The sequence below is a fragment of the Lytechinus variegatus genome, chromosome 19 (genome assembly GCF_018143015.1).
Source record: "Lytechinus variegatus isolate NC3 chromosome 19, Lvar_3.0, whole genome shotgun sequence".
NCBI classification, from domain to species: Eukaryota; Metazoa; Echinodermata; class Echinoidea; order Temnopleuroida; family Toxopneustidae; genus Lytechinus; species Lytechinus variegatus.
The window spans coordinates 16967070-16982069 of NC_054758.1; the positions used below are offsets into that span (position 1 = coordinate 16967070).

General features: G+C 36.7%; 1 protein-coding gene across 1 annotated transcript in view; it reads left to right on the forward strand.

Moving 5' to 3' along the window:
* Positions 1-15000, forward strand: part of LOC121406313 (diacylglycerol lipase-alpha-like) — a 114619-nt gene that overhangs the window by 953 nt on the left and 98666 nt on the right. The window lies entirely within an intron of this gene.

The window sequence follows — 15000 nt, forward strand, 5'->3', positions numbered from 1 at the left end:
ATTTATTTATTGTTGTTATTTTTTTCTATAGGGGGGGGGTTAAAACTAAAAATGAAGAAGGGACAGGAGATTAGGATGCTTCCTCGATGGTGATTTGGAGTGACTGATGATGATGATGATGATGGTGATGACAATGATGATAATGATGATAATGATGATGATGATGGAAATGATGCAGTGATGGTGGTGGTGATGATGATTATTAAATGGTGGTGGTGCTGTTGCCGATGGTTGACTAATCAATATGGTGGTGGGATTGTGGTAATGATGATTGTTAAAAATAAAATCAGTCATACAAAGTGAGCCATGAGAAAATGTTGCTAGTGACTATCAAGTCTATGTGTCATTTTTAGAACATTATCTTTCAGCAAGTCCTCCTTCTTTACCCTAATTTACCTTCACCTTTTTGCCTTCTTATCCACACTATTTGAATAAACTACAGTTGGGTTTTTGAGTGAAAAAGAACCAGAAAATGTCTGTAATGATGATACATGCATAAAGACAGTAATGATGTTGCACTAGGATGTGATTTTAGTGAGCCAATAACAAAATTAATGACGTGATTATACTTGAAGTATTGAGAGTTAGCTGATGTTTTTATTGATGCTAATTACATTGTACTTTTAATGGAGAGGAGGTAATTCGTACACATTGAGTGACTTAACAGTCGCGGTTGGAAGAGAAAGGGGGACGGGGTCTGCTACGTGCTATGTTATTGATATCTCTGTTACTGTTAGCTGTTAATATGTCACTGTGCATTACTGCATTGTACAATACAACTTATTTGTAGTGAGAAAATGCTGGAAGTATTGTACTATTCGTATTATTTGAAAGGATCTGCCTTGCTCACTGCTGGATGGAATTGTTTCCTCTGCTATTGTAAATTCGTCGCACGCACCATGAACCGTCCTCTCTGCGCACTTCGATGCGAAAGTTAGTTTTACAGAGAACGCATTTAAAAAAAGGTTTTTTTAAACTAGCAATAAGTGCACCTACAAGGAGAGCAAATTATTTACCGGTGAGTCAGTGACTTTGTTCGATAGTTCAGGTTCCAAAGTTTCATCCAGTATCTTTACATTTTCTTGAAGTGAATTATTTACGCCACAGTGGGCATCGTAACAGAGAGGACGATTCGTGGTGAAATCGCGAGGCGCGATAACGCACTGTTTCTGCGCAGAGAGGACGGTTCGTGGTGCGTGCGACGAATTTGTACTCGAATGAGTAGATTATTAAGCATGATAAAAAAGTTATTTTGATTTATTCAAATACAAATTAATTTGCAGGTCAATATCGAAATAAACTCTCCACAGCAAATTAAAAAAAACACCTCAAAATAGAAGACAATACTGGACAACAGGGACACATATTGTTATTTTTTATCCAATGATTGACTTTTGACAAATCATATTCCTAAATACTTATAGCAAGATTCTTAAAGAGAAATACCAGTAGTTGCAGTAAACACTGATTTCATGAGAAAGTCTGTAAAACCATGCTTAATTGTCAGTATATCATCAAGGATCTAGATCTGGTACAGTTACATAAACTGAACTTTGTGAAATCTTGAAATCTACGCTGAAAAATGTTCGTACTGAAGATCACCAACACAGATAAGCGCACATGGGACAGTGTATTATTATTGCTCTGAATGTCGGCCTGACGCTTGACTGGAATCCTGTGCTTATTTGCTAATTTCTCAGCAATTACACAATTTCTTCCAGAATCCTTTGGCACATATTTCTTATTTATACAAACAGACACTTTGGAGGTCATTTCGTTGGATTCTGTACGAACTCATTACCACAACTGGCATTTACCTTTAATATGTGGAATATTTTGCTGCTAACATGTTTAGATAAAAAGTTTGTTTTGATTGTAACCTCATGATCAGAATACTATAAATAATCTGAAAGTAAAAGTCTCACTCTCATATTGATTGATTATCCTAATGATGGTTTTGAAGAACCGTCTTATATGGTGAGAATATTTCTCATATCTCTTCCAGGAAGCGTCCTCTCAAATATTTCATAGATTTTTAAGGTTGCCTTTTAAGGGTTTTCAGCGAATGTAATGCTTACAAGTACTTGTACTATAGATTAGATTATTTTTAAAAATGCTCTTGATGGTGTAAAGTTGCATTTTCATTCAGAATTTCACTCAGTACATACATTTACATCAGCGCAGAGGATTGTCTTTTGTTTTTTGAAGGGGGTCTATTGATTGCATCCCCCCCAAAAAGATATCCTCTGCGCTGATGCTCATCATGAGTACATATGGGGTGTTGCAAGAAACTTGCTATCAATTGCAAGTCTATTTTTGGTCCCTAAATCAATGTCTTGCAGGTAATTGCAAATTAGTGATTGATTGCTAATCTGCTCCTTGAAACAAGAAGTTTAATCTGATTTGCTACAGCTAACAATCTATCAGTTGTAAATTTGCAACATAATATTTGCAATTGTTTGCAAGTATTTTCTTGCAACACCCCCTTTGAGGGAGTACATGTATGCATTGATTAGAATATTTGCAATACACTTGTTAATTAATTTATTATCAACGTACATGTATGACCAATTGCCACTGATTCAGCTCCTCTCCAGATCACTATATTGCAATAATGCTTCAGGAACACCAACGAAACTGACTCCAGACCCATCAAAGCTATTACGTTAATACCAATTGCATACCATTGGTCGGTTTGGAGCTGATTTCGGTTACAGTCACACCAACGAAACCGACTCCAGACCGATCAAATCTAATTACGTTATTACCAATGACGTACCATTGGCCGGTTTGGAGTCGGTTTCGTGGGTGAGACCGAGCATTGTGCTGGCGTCACACTATGGAAACTGACCCCAGACCGATCAAATCTATGTTATATCATCGGTCTGTAGTCGGTTTCAGTTCACACCAAAAAACCAACTCCAGACCGATCAAAGCTAATTACGTTATTACCAATGACATATCATTGGTCTGATTTTGGTCAGTCACACCAACAAAACCGACTCCAGACCGATCAAATTAAGCTATTACATTATTATCAATGGCATATCATCGGTTGGTTTGGAGTCGGTTTCGGTTACAGTCACACCAACAAAACCGACTCCAGACCGATCAAAGCTAATTACGTTATTACCAATGATATACCATCGATCGATTAGGAATCCGTTTCGTTGATGTGACTGCCCCACCAATATTCCCTCATAGCATGGAATTGGTAACATGTGTTCCAGGGTGTCTCCCTGCAAGTGAAGTATTGATTTTTCTTTCTTTCCTTCCTCCCATCCTGGACGTTCATCACAAGCAAATCAATGAATCGGGCTGTTCACTAATAGAGAGGTGTTCCTGACTACTTGTTCCATCGTAAGCATGGTTCATGAATTTTTCATTCATAAAAAGATGCTCTTTTTGACCACTGGTACTACTGATTTCTGATAGTGTACATTTTTCTTTTAAATTTGAGAATGAATCATTTCACAGCCTATTTTGATGAGGGGAATAGTTTGAGGGCAGATATTTTGTCAAATTAATAACATGAAATGTTAACATGTCACATTAGTTTGTATTGATAAACTATATCCTACATTTTCTTTTTAAAAATTTATGGTAATAGAGAAAGCCTTACTTTCTGAGAATGACTGAAAATCAATCTACACACGCAATGCATTTAATGCTATGATAATTGTTCTTTTGCAAATCTTGTACTACTAGCATTAAAGAGAAAAAAAAGATTACTATGGTTGTACAGATAATAAGCCAATTGCAAGAAAATTTGTCTGTGGCATGCTAAGGGTTAAATATATCCCCTCATCAGTGGATTTGCATAAAATAAAATGAATGAAATGAGAGAATTGTGACATCCAGTTGTTCCAGGATGGTATGTAAGTGCACTGCTCATGTATTTTCAAAGATGAAAAGATGTTTTTTATACAACCTTTGTCTTTTTAATTAAAAGAATAAAAATTGTCGCCCTGTTCTGATAGAGGAAAAGATATGAATAGAATTTGTACATAATTTTTGTAAATATTTTTGTCACTGTTACTATTTACTAGAAGCCAGATTTGCATGTTAGCAATAGGGTATTTGGTCAAAAATCCATGTATTTGATTGATTGATGCTGCATGTATCTTTATAACTCTTTAAATTGTTTAAAATGTTCTCTTTTCATCATTGTATATAGGGCTATATAATTCTAATCCTAGAGATTCCTTTTTTTTTTATATCAAAAGACTTTCAGTTTTGTTCAACTGTTCACTAAACAAAACTGATCTGGATTTCTTCATATCCATGGAATTAAAAATACATACATGTGTGTAGAACTGAAATAAGGTTTCCTACTTCCTCAAGTGTTCTTTGAGCATATATCATCATCTCTACAAAATGTGATTTATAATTTAATATCCTACATGTATTCTAGATGAGTGTGATTTCAAGTTTCCGCTGTTACTTGTTACTTGTTACTTGTTACTTGTCGCAATAATCCCAAAACGCAGCTCCTTGGAAGCTATACTGGGATGTCGATAATGTCATGTGCCAATGGAGGTGACAAGGTGCAGGATTTGGGTTGGCTCACATATATACAATAAAAATGAGCATGCAGGGGTGCGAGTAAAAACATGCATTGGTCCATTTATAGCATGTGGGACCCAACAGGAGGCTGCATCATGCTGATGATAGGTAGTGCAGCCTCTCTGAACGTAGTTGGGTTTCCATGGAGAATGACATGTCCTGGTAATCTGTTCCATATCCGTACTGTCCTAGGGAACATTGCATATTTGTATGTACTGTATAGCTTGGCTGCTTCAGAGAAGTGAGGAAGAGGCAGTACCACAAAAGGCTTTGCTGTTACCTCGGTCACATTTGCTCTTCGGCGGCCGTGCAGCGAGTCGAAAACAGCCCTTTTAACATTTTTTGTACCAGCTACATACCAGGTGGTTTGAATAGAAATGAATAAAACAGGCATTTTCGACTCGCCGTATACGGCTGCCATAGAGCAAATGTGACCAAGGTATATTGTACAGTGTTGAAATATACAAACTTGGCGAAAACTCATTTAACCTTTAGAAGCCAGGAGATATCTTTCATTAACCCAGTGACTGTTCTTCCTAAATTTTGCCCTCGTAAATCTAGGGTATACATGTAGGACCCAATTTATGTACCGTACCTGTACTACAAATACAATGTACACTTTAGTCCCAATGCTTTCTGTACATGAAGTATTATAGTCGCATTAAGTCCTGCACAGTTGAAGAGGGCTATTCAATGGGCTTGCTACTCAATACAATTGGCATTTGGGCTTTGTCAACACAAGAAGCGGGTTTATTTGATCTTAGCTTGTTGGTTTGTATTCCAGCTGCTTTGGCGTTTCAATCTCGTGCATGAAAGGTTTGGCTTTCTGTACACACACAGGCAAGATCCTGCAGAGAAGCCCCCACCCCCCAAATACACTACCTTCTTTGAAATATGCTGTGAACTTAGGCTTTAAAGGGGGGGGGGGGTGTCCTCCAGGGAAACCTCACCCGAACATACCATTAGCTTGAGGGGAGGGGATCTAGGGGTATTTGTCCAATATGGTGTAGCCTATGTGCCTTTCCCTTTTCCCTTTTGTTCCCTTTTCCACAATATTTTTAACAATATAATCATGACCTCCCCCTTCTAAAACTTGATATTTAAGATTTAGATTCTGAAATTGAAATTAATCAATAAAAAATCCTATTTTGTACCTACATCAATACATGTCCATGATAAAGGGAGTTTAGAAACTTATATTACCTCTCCCACGAGTGATCGTGGCATCCTCAATATAATAATACTTTTAGTTAATTACTTTTAATGTTAGTGAAAGCATGAACTAGTCTGCACGCACAGACCCTTGCTTTTCGCAATTCGCATACTGCATAATACCCAGTCTGTAGTAGTGAGACTAGATTCACTGCGTACTGTAGCTGGCTCTACTTGACACAGACCATGGCCCGTATTCTGAAGTCGGGTTTAACTTAAACTCTGGTTTATAGTAGTGGTCTAAGTATGGGAAGCCAAAAGTGTCAACACTTTTTATTAATTTTAATTAAGTTGTATGTTTCCTATGTTCACTGTGCTCTTTCCTGATGCATCGATGGTGAAGACTATCATCTATTTATGCTTCCTAGACAATTATGAATGATTTGAGAGCCAAATGAGCTGAAATATGATATATCTACTGTATAGTGATTTATGTGACAATTGGCTATCCATATTTAAAGCGCAACTTTAAACCTGGGTTTAAGTTAAACATGACTTCAGAATACAGGCCATAGTCTTTGGAGTCTATTATTCACTCTAGAGCTATTATTGGTTGAAGTCTCAAATATGAGTCTGCGCGTGCAGACTAATAAAACATTAACCATGAATGATGAATGCTTTGTCTTATTACCCCTGATGAGTTGAAGTGGCAAATTAATAAAGAAAAACCGAAGAGAAAAAGATATATACACTGGTACTTGTCAAAAATAATACTAAAGAGGACCCCTGAGTGACCATACTTATTATGCGGTAAATTTGTCCAATTTGTGCCGTCCCCTTGGGCCGAGTGAGAGATCAATAATTGAGTTTCATAAATGGAGCACTCGTAATGAATTCCCCAAGACCCGGGCGTGATTGCCAATTTGGCTTCTTCGGTGTCGGCGGAGATGGGACGGTGGTATTGCTGTTTGATTTATGTCCATGGATCCTAATTTCATATCCTTTTTATAAGGGATGAAATCAAGTTGGATCCTAATTTCATATTCTTTTTATAAGGGCATGAAATCAAGTATTTGTATCAAGAATTTGTATTAAATGTAACTGAAATCATGAAATATATTTTCAAAACATTTTGATTAGAAATAACGGGATTTGTGATCAATTGCCAATTACTGATACTCTTTTTTTAATTTTTGTTTCTCATCAGTTTATTTATATTAATTATGTGTAATCATATGTTATTAACAATCCCGTCTTTATTATATTGCTATCATAATTTGATCATGTCTTTTATCGCTTTTTTAATAGATTATATAGATTACTCGTGTACGCTCATATCCTTCTATTAATTTTTTTGTTTGCTTGTAAATATCAGTTCTATTAGCTTCTTTTCTGGACCCCATGGAAGACCAGCAGTGTCGTCCCTGTCACAGTTGAATATGGGTTATCAAGCCGATTCCATTTTGTTGTTTATCTCACTCTTATATATATAATTTTTCTTTTTTTAATGTATTCTGGATCGGAAAAATAAATACTGTACTATACTGTACTATACTATACTATACTATACTATACCATACTATACTATACTATACCATACTATACTATACTATACTACACTATACTACACTACAATCTACTATACTACACTACACTACACTATACTATACTATACTATACTATACTATACTATATGGCAACTAATTCAGAAGGGTTAGAACCTCTCAATTCCCTGTTCAAACTACATGTACATGTATACAGTAACATGTAATAGGGCTGCTGCACTGTGCAAACCAATCTGCCACTTTTATACATAAAATCAACTTGTTTTGAGATATACATGTATATTGCATGAATGCACATTTACTTTGTAAAGTAGAAATGCCCTGTATTAACTGTGAAGAAGAGAATAGTTCAGAATATCTTTGATGGATTTTGTACAAATACCTTTGAATATTATCTTGTGGTAAAGGAAGTCATACTTTGATCAGCTTATTTGACCTACAACAAATATTTAGTTTGACAAAAAATGTTGAAGTGTATCTTATCACTGCAGTAGATAATTTGCTAGTAATCTATTTTGGTATCTAAATTTTACAACCTTTTGCCTGTATATCTTTTTATACAAGAAGTCTTGTCAGTCACTATCGAAGCATAAATTTGTATCATTTTTTGTCAATTATAGGTAGGCCATATTACCTCATTCTGTAGATTTTTTTGTTTACAGGACTTTCTATGATCATGGACTAGGTCCATGCTACAATAAAGTGAATGCACAATTTTTTATCCTGCAACCATGAACAAACCATCATGTACATGTACTTGGTTTTAAAAGCATGTGTTTATATACTTTTTGTTGGTCAATTGTATACAATAGGCTAGAATGTATACTACATACATAGACCTAATCATTGGCCATTTTCTCATTCTGTAGATTTGTTTTTACAGTTTCTACAATGTAGTGAATCCACAATTTTGTCATCTGCAACCATGAACATCATTATTCATTATTGTTTTTTTCTTGAGTGCTTAGAGGGAGCAAGTTATCTTGAGAAGCAGCTCAAAGACTAATGGCTTCACGCCCTCTCAGAGGGACCTTATGATGAGATACAGTCATAACTGCCTTACTGTGGCTTTGTAATACACACTGGTCTTCCTTTTCTTTCATGTTTTTGTCTCACCTGCGAAGCAGAGTGAGACTATAGGCGCCGCTTTTCTGACGGCGGCGGCGGCGTCAACATCAAATCTTAACCTGAGGTTAAGTTTTTGAAATGACATCATAACTTAGAAAGTATATGGACCTAGTTCATGAAACTTGGCCATAAGGTTAATCAAGTATTACTGAACATCCTATTAAAGTTTCATGTCACATGACCAAGGTCAAAGGTCATTTAGGGTCAATGAACTTAGACCATGTTGGAGGAATCAACATTGAAATCTTAACCTGAGGTTAAGTTTTTGAAATGTCATCATAACTTAGAAAATATATGGACCTAGTTCATGAAACTTGGACATAAGGTTAATCAAGTATCACTGAACATCCTGCATGAGTTTCACGTCACATGACCAAGGTCAAAGGTCATTTAGGGTCAATGAACTTTGGCCGAATTGGGGATATCTGTTGAATTCCCATCATAACTTTGAAAGTTTATGGATCTGATTCATGAAACTTGGACATAATAGTAATCAAGCATCACTGAATATTTTGTGCAAGTTTCAGGTCTCATGAGTAAGGTCAAAGGTCATTTAGGGTCAATGAACTTTGGCCGAATCGGGGGTATCTGTTGAATTACCATCATAACTTTGAAAGTTTATTAGTCTAGTTCATTAAACTTGGACATATGAGTAATCAAATATCACTGAACATCCTGTGCGCGTTTCAGGTCACATGACCAAGGTCAAAGGTCAATGAACTTTGGCCGAATTGGGTGTTCTGTTGAATTACCATCAAAACTTTGAAAGTTTATGGATCTGATTCATGAAACTTGTACATAAGAGTAATCAAGTATCACTGAACATCCTGTGCGAGTTTCAGGTCACATGATCAAGGTCAAAGGTCATGTAAGGTCAATGAACTTTGGCCATGTTGGGGTTTTTGTTGAATAACCATCATATCTCTGTAAGTTTATTGGTCTCGTTCATAAAAAGTGGACATAAGAGTAACCATGTATCACTGAACATCTTGTGCGAGTTAGAGTAGTATTCAAAGTCAGCACTGATGCTATATTGAACCGCGTGATGCAGGTGAGACGGCCAGAGGCATTCCACTTGTTATTCACTAAAGATCATAGTTGGCCAACCCTGTATTTTTATCGGATTGTCCTGTCCGTGAAAGAAAGGCAGGGTCAGCATGGCAATTGCAGTCGTTATTAATATGAAACTGAAGAGTATGTGGTAAAATTAATGATTGATGAAGGTTTGAGAATAATACTGGGCCAAGAAAATGGTGTGAAAAGTATAAGGTTACTACTAGTTCAACTGATCATGGATGACTAGGTTCAGTGGCATAGTGAGCCGAAAATGTTGACGGGATGGATATGGCGGGTCACATGTAGATGGTAGCAAGCGAAGCAAGCAAGCAAAAATGTTTTTTGCTATATTTGACATAATATTCAGTTAAAAAATGATGTATATCATTCTTTCCCTTTCCTTTTCTCCTGTTTTCCTTGGTCATGAAACTTTTTTTTTTTTTGGGGGGGGATGGTGAGGGTACCCTGCCTTCACTAGCCCCCCCCCCATCTCTATGCCAGTGCATAGATTCTGAAACAGTGCTTCACCAAATTAATGGACCAGGATACAGCATACATACAAGGAAGTGGCTGTTTCTAAATGTAATAGTTGATTGATCAGTGTTTGCATACTACATGTATTACATTTGGTATGAAATAAGATTAATTGTCCTTTTGTAGAGAAATGGAGAAATTAATTGACTGTTAAACCAGGAATAGAATATCACTAAAGTGTGATGCAGTACAACATTTCAGCTTGTTTTTTTTTCATTGTGAATATAAAAAAATGGTAGTGATTTGTTTTTACCTCATTAAAGAAAGCATGCATGCTTGCAAGCAAGCAACCAGAGGACCGAAAGTTTAAGCTCTCTTTGAGGGACCTGGTAATTAGAATTAATACCTCACCAAAGGGCACTAGTGCATCACCTGACGACCACCAGCATGGGGGAGTTGAACCCGGATCACTGGAATCTGACCCCCCCCCTTTACCGACTGAGCTATAAAATACTGTATTTAAAGGTTATCTGAAAAACAATACTATATACCCCTTTCATAAACCCAATTAAAATGAATTAGGCGGCTAATAGCAGCATAATTTGGTCGTAAAATTGGAGGAGGACAAGAGTTAACCGCATTACTCTGATGCTGCTATAATCCGCATAATAGCGGCATCGGGATAAGATTTTGAGTTTATGAACGCATTTCCAAATAATGCGGATAATTGCCATGGTGCGGTCACAAGGTCACCCTTTTCCAACACAACTGCATCGGAGGGGGCATGTCCAGTTGTCATGGCGATGATTCGCCTTTTTCAGAACGGGCGCTCGCAAAAATAATGCAGCTTATTTTCGGAGTTTATGAACGCAATTTTTATTGAATTATCCGCATTACTCTTAGGCGGCTAATTGGAGGATAGGTTTATGAAAAGGGAATATAATTATTTCTTCTTCTCTAGACTCTGTAACCCTCTCCAACCCTCTCTAAGCCCCTCACCTTCTCCTCTCCCTTCTCCTCCCCCCTCCCCTCCTCTCTCGCTCCTCTTCCTCCTTTATGTTTAAATTTGCTTCCCTATTCATAATTATGGATGCAAAATCACAATGCTATTCCCATCAGTGGTGCGAAACGTGCCATGAACTTTAATTCAATAAGCAACAAGTATTCATTTAAAAGCCCAAACAGCCATGCATGGCTTCATCAATAGAATCAGGGAATTATTTTTCAGGATGTTTTTGGAGAGTCAATATAATTTCAAGGAAATGTTAAGATTTTTTTTGTGTGATAAAGTGCAACGTCAAGCAATGTACCCATTATCGATTGACGGCTGACTTTTGCAATTCTCACAGGTGTTGCGGAGGGACCTCTTGTAGGTTACTAAATCTTAACTGCATTTGCCATTATTATATTATGAACAATATAGACTTAATTTAATTTCAACTGCTTGTTGTGCTTTAATGTTTCATTGTATTACAAAAATGTCCAAGATATTTACACAGCTTTATTCTCCCGGTATTTTTTATTTTTTTTTTTGGGGGGGGACTGGGGTGGGGCAAATGTGTAATTGCACTTTTAGATAAGATCAAGTTCCATGAAGAAGGTTTCATTGAACTTGACTACTGCTATGCTTCAAGCATATATTTGCTTATATAGTTTGCCTCTGCATTTTACTCATTATATACATGTATATTTTTTTTATATATTGTATGTATTTATGTCTTTCTCCAGTCACTACATATAAGATTGTTACTTAGTTATGTACTTTATGCTATATCATGATTACATCTCAAGCATTGAAAATCCTGCAAAAAATATATATATGGTGAATGTTGTAATTGGCCTAGATGCTTATTTGAATTAAAATATCCCGTTCTTTTACTTAGGTTAGAAAGTTTTAGAGGTAGCATGGTTGTTTGAAAACGCTATTCCACAGATTCACTTCTATTCTATATTTTAGGGAGAAAATGAAAACAACACATTTTCTAACGACCCATGACTTGTTTACTACAATTACCACACTACAATGCCCCAATTTGTGACCTGTCCTTGGAAGTATTCTCTTTATCATAATACAATATAGCTGAAGAAATGAAATAAGAGAAAAACACTGGCGCTGCACGGTGGCTGCCGGGCCCACAATCAGTTGGGCAAAGCAAATTTTCAGAGTATTTCATTTCTTGTCTATTTCGAACATTAAAATATGGATTTTCTCTTTCTTTTTCTTTCATTTTCTTGACAAACAATAGACTGGTTTTGACAGGAGCAATGGCTATTTTGTAGGGTAGAAGCACAGGCATAATCCGTCAAACATTCATTTGTTGAATCTGTTTTTGGATGACAACTTTTGTGATCACTACTAAAGATTTCCCCAAGGGTGTCTCGAAATCCGGGAGTATTCTTGCAATGATTGCAATGTCTTGATGAAGATTCTACCCAGTATCAAACAAATGGTCGCAATAAATCAATGCCATGCTTGTAGTTGAACTTTAAGAAATGAAACATGTATTATCTTTTTGATGATGGAAGAATAAGGAAGAACAATTTTACTCTTCTGCTGCATTTTAGTTTTTCTTAAATAGGTGAGGACTTGTAAACAATTTGAATCCAGCTCTTCCCTGACAAATTTGTCTTGATGATTGATATTATAGATATAGAATTAATCTTTTTTTTTTTAAGGGAAAATGTGAAAATGTACAGTTCTCGGAATCTCGGTTTAGGCGGAGTTAGCATCTTCAAAACTCCATGTTTTCACTGTTAGAAGTAAAGAGATGCTTTGGGAAAATTTTGAAGATTCTTTTATAATTTTCTGGAAACAATGTGCAGGTAAATGTAAACTGACTGAGAAGGGGGTATAAAATAAAGGTTGAATCTCTATTTAGGCCTATACATTGTATGTACATGTACTAAGGCTGGAATGCATTTTCATGAAACAAATAGTCATTGATTTTCACTTTGATACAACATTAGGCGGTGCTGCACCAGCCTGAGTTTGCTCAATCTCGAGATTTTAGCCCGATTGGCCCTCTTCGAAACCCCTTCTCTACCATCGCAATCTCGGGCAAGGCATCGATGCATTATGGTCTGACACCGTGAATGAATAATCCTGAGTGCATCTGCACCTCCAAATTATCAGGATAATTCATAAAATAGTGTGCTATTTTGCAAATAATCCAAAGTTGACTTGGGATTGCAATCTCGAGATTAAATCTTGCGAACTAGCGTGATAATTGCGTCCCCATTACAAATAATTTTGAGATTGTTCAGATCGGGATGATTTGCTGGATCAGAAATAGCGCCCCAGTTTGAAAACCCAGGCTATGGTGCAGATGGCCCTATTGTGAAAACCACTAACAAGTTGCTTCGTGAAACACTCCCCCATTTCGAATTGATGTAGAAAGGGTAGAAATCGTCTTCCCGCTTCTCAAGATTACTTTCCGGTTCAGGACGATATTCAATCAGACTTCATGAATATTTTGTCCCAGCACCGGGGTAGATGTAATCAAGATATCGTCAAATAGAAGTGTTAGATGCAGGGAGATTGGTTAAACTCATTGTACAATCAGTTGGCTATTTTATAGACCCTATATTTTTCACTGAGAACTGTTCGAAAACCAGTGACTGTTCATAAAACACTCCTCTATCTTGAATTGTTATGAAAGATGTTTGAAGCATCTTCCCCATCTAACAAGATTGATTTCCGGTTCAGGACAATATTAAATCAGACTTCACGAATATTTGTCCTAGCACTGGGGCAGATGCAATTAAGATATTGTCAAATAAAAGAGTGTTAACTCAGGGAGACCTTGTTTAAACTCATTGTACATTCAGTTGGCTATGTACATTTTTCACCGAGAACCGTTTGAAAACCAGTTTCATAATACACTTAACCATCTTGAATTGATATGAAAGAGGTTTGAAGGGCTTGCTGCATTTCTAATATGTACATTGCTTTTCTATGGTGTAAAAACACATGAACATTGCAGCAAGGGGAAGAATGCCTCTCCCAAGAGTGACTTCAAGTTTGTTTTCTCAAGAAATTTCATGGACAACTTTGTATTGAGCTAACAGATACATGATGACAGACACAGAATTCATGGTTTCCATGGTGATATGAGTCAGCCCCTTTTGTGTTCAGCCTTGTCTTGGTATCGGTGGCATAATTTTTTAAAATCAAAACAGATCTTTTTTTCCCAGCTGCTCCTGAATAAACTATGTGCCTGAAGGTGGCATTGAATATGATATCCGCAGCAAGCAACGGTTCTCCAACAAACCTCATTGTTTTTCCAGACATAGTTAACTCTGAGTGTGCTAATAGACAGTCTGGAGTTGCCTCATGGGCGTGACCTTTTATTTCATCCTTCAGGATATAGGCCAATTTCAAAGCATGGCGTAATTTCCTTCAGCAAGGAATTCACCAATAGTGTGCTACACTCGACCCAGGTGAGGTAAATGGGTACCGGCAGGAAGTAATTCCTCAAAAAGCTGTGTGCAGCGAATAGGTAGCCTAGCTTAGCTGGGTAATGATAAAAGCAGGGCCCGCTGGGAGAACAGTTTTCGGAACTGAAGTGGCTACCCTGGGTAAATATAGGCCTACCTTTATTATTTTTATTAAATCAAGATATTACCTATTAAAGATAGCCTGACATAGTAGGATGCACAAATTGCATTGACCAGGTGACTATAATAGCACATTAATGAACACTTTATAAAGGTATTTCATGCATTTCTACTTTGAATGCATTCGCATGTTGCTAAATTACAATGACATGTACTTGGCCAACTGGTAATTACCAGTTGTTACTAAACACATTGTTGCTTTCTAGAGGAAACATGGTGGAAACACATTCAAAAGGAATATATATGAATAATAATAAAGACACCAGAGTCAGTGCTTACCTCATTGAATATTAAACCATCATGCCATTAAAGGACAAGTCCCCCCAACAAAAAGTTTATTTGAATAAAAAGAAATATCCAACAAGCATAGCCCTGAAAATTTCATCAAAATCGGAAATGGTGAGTGGACGAAATAGCAATGAGACCATGTGGATAGTCACTA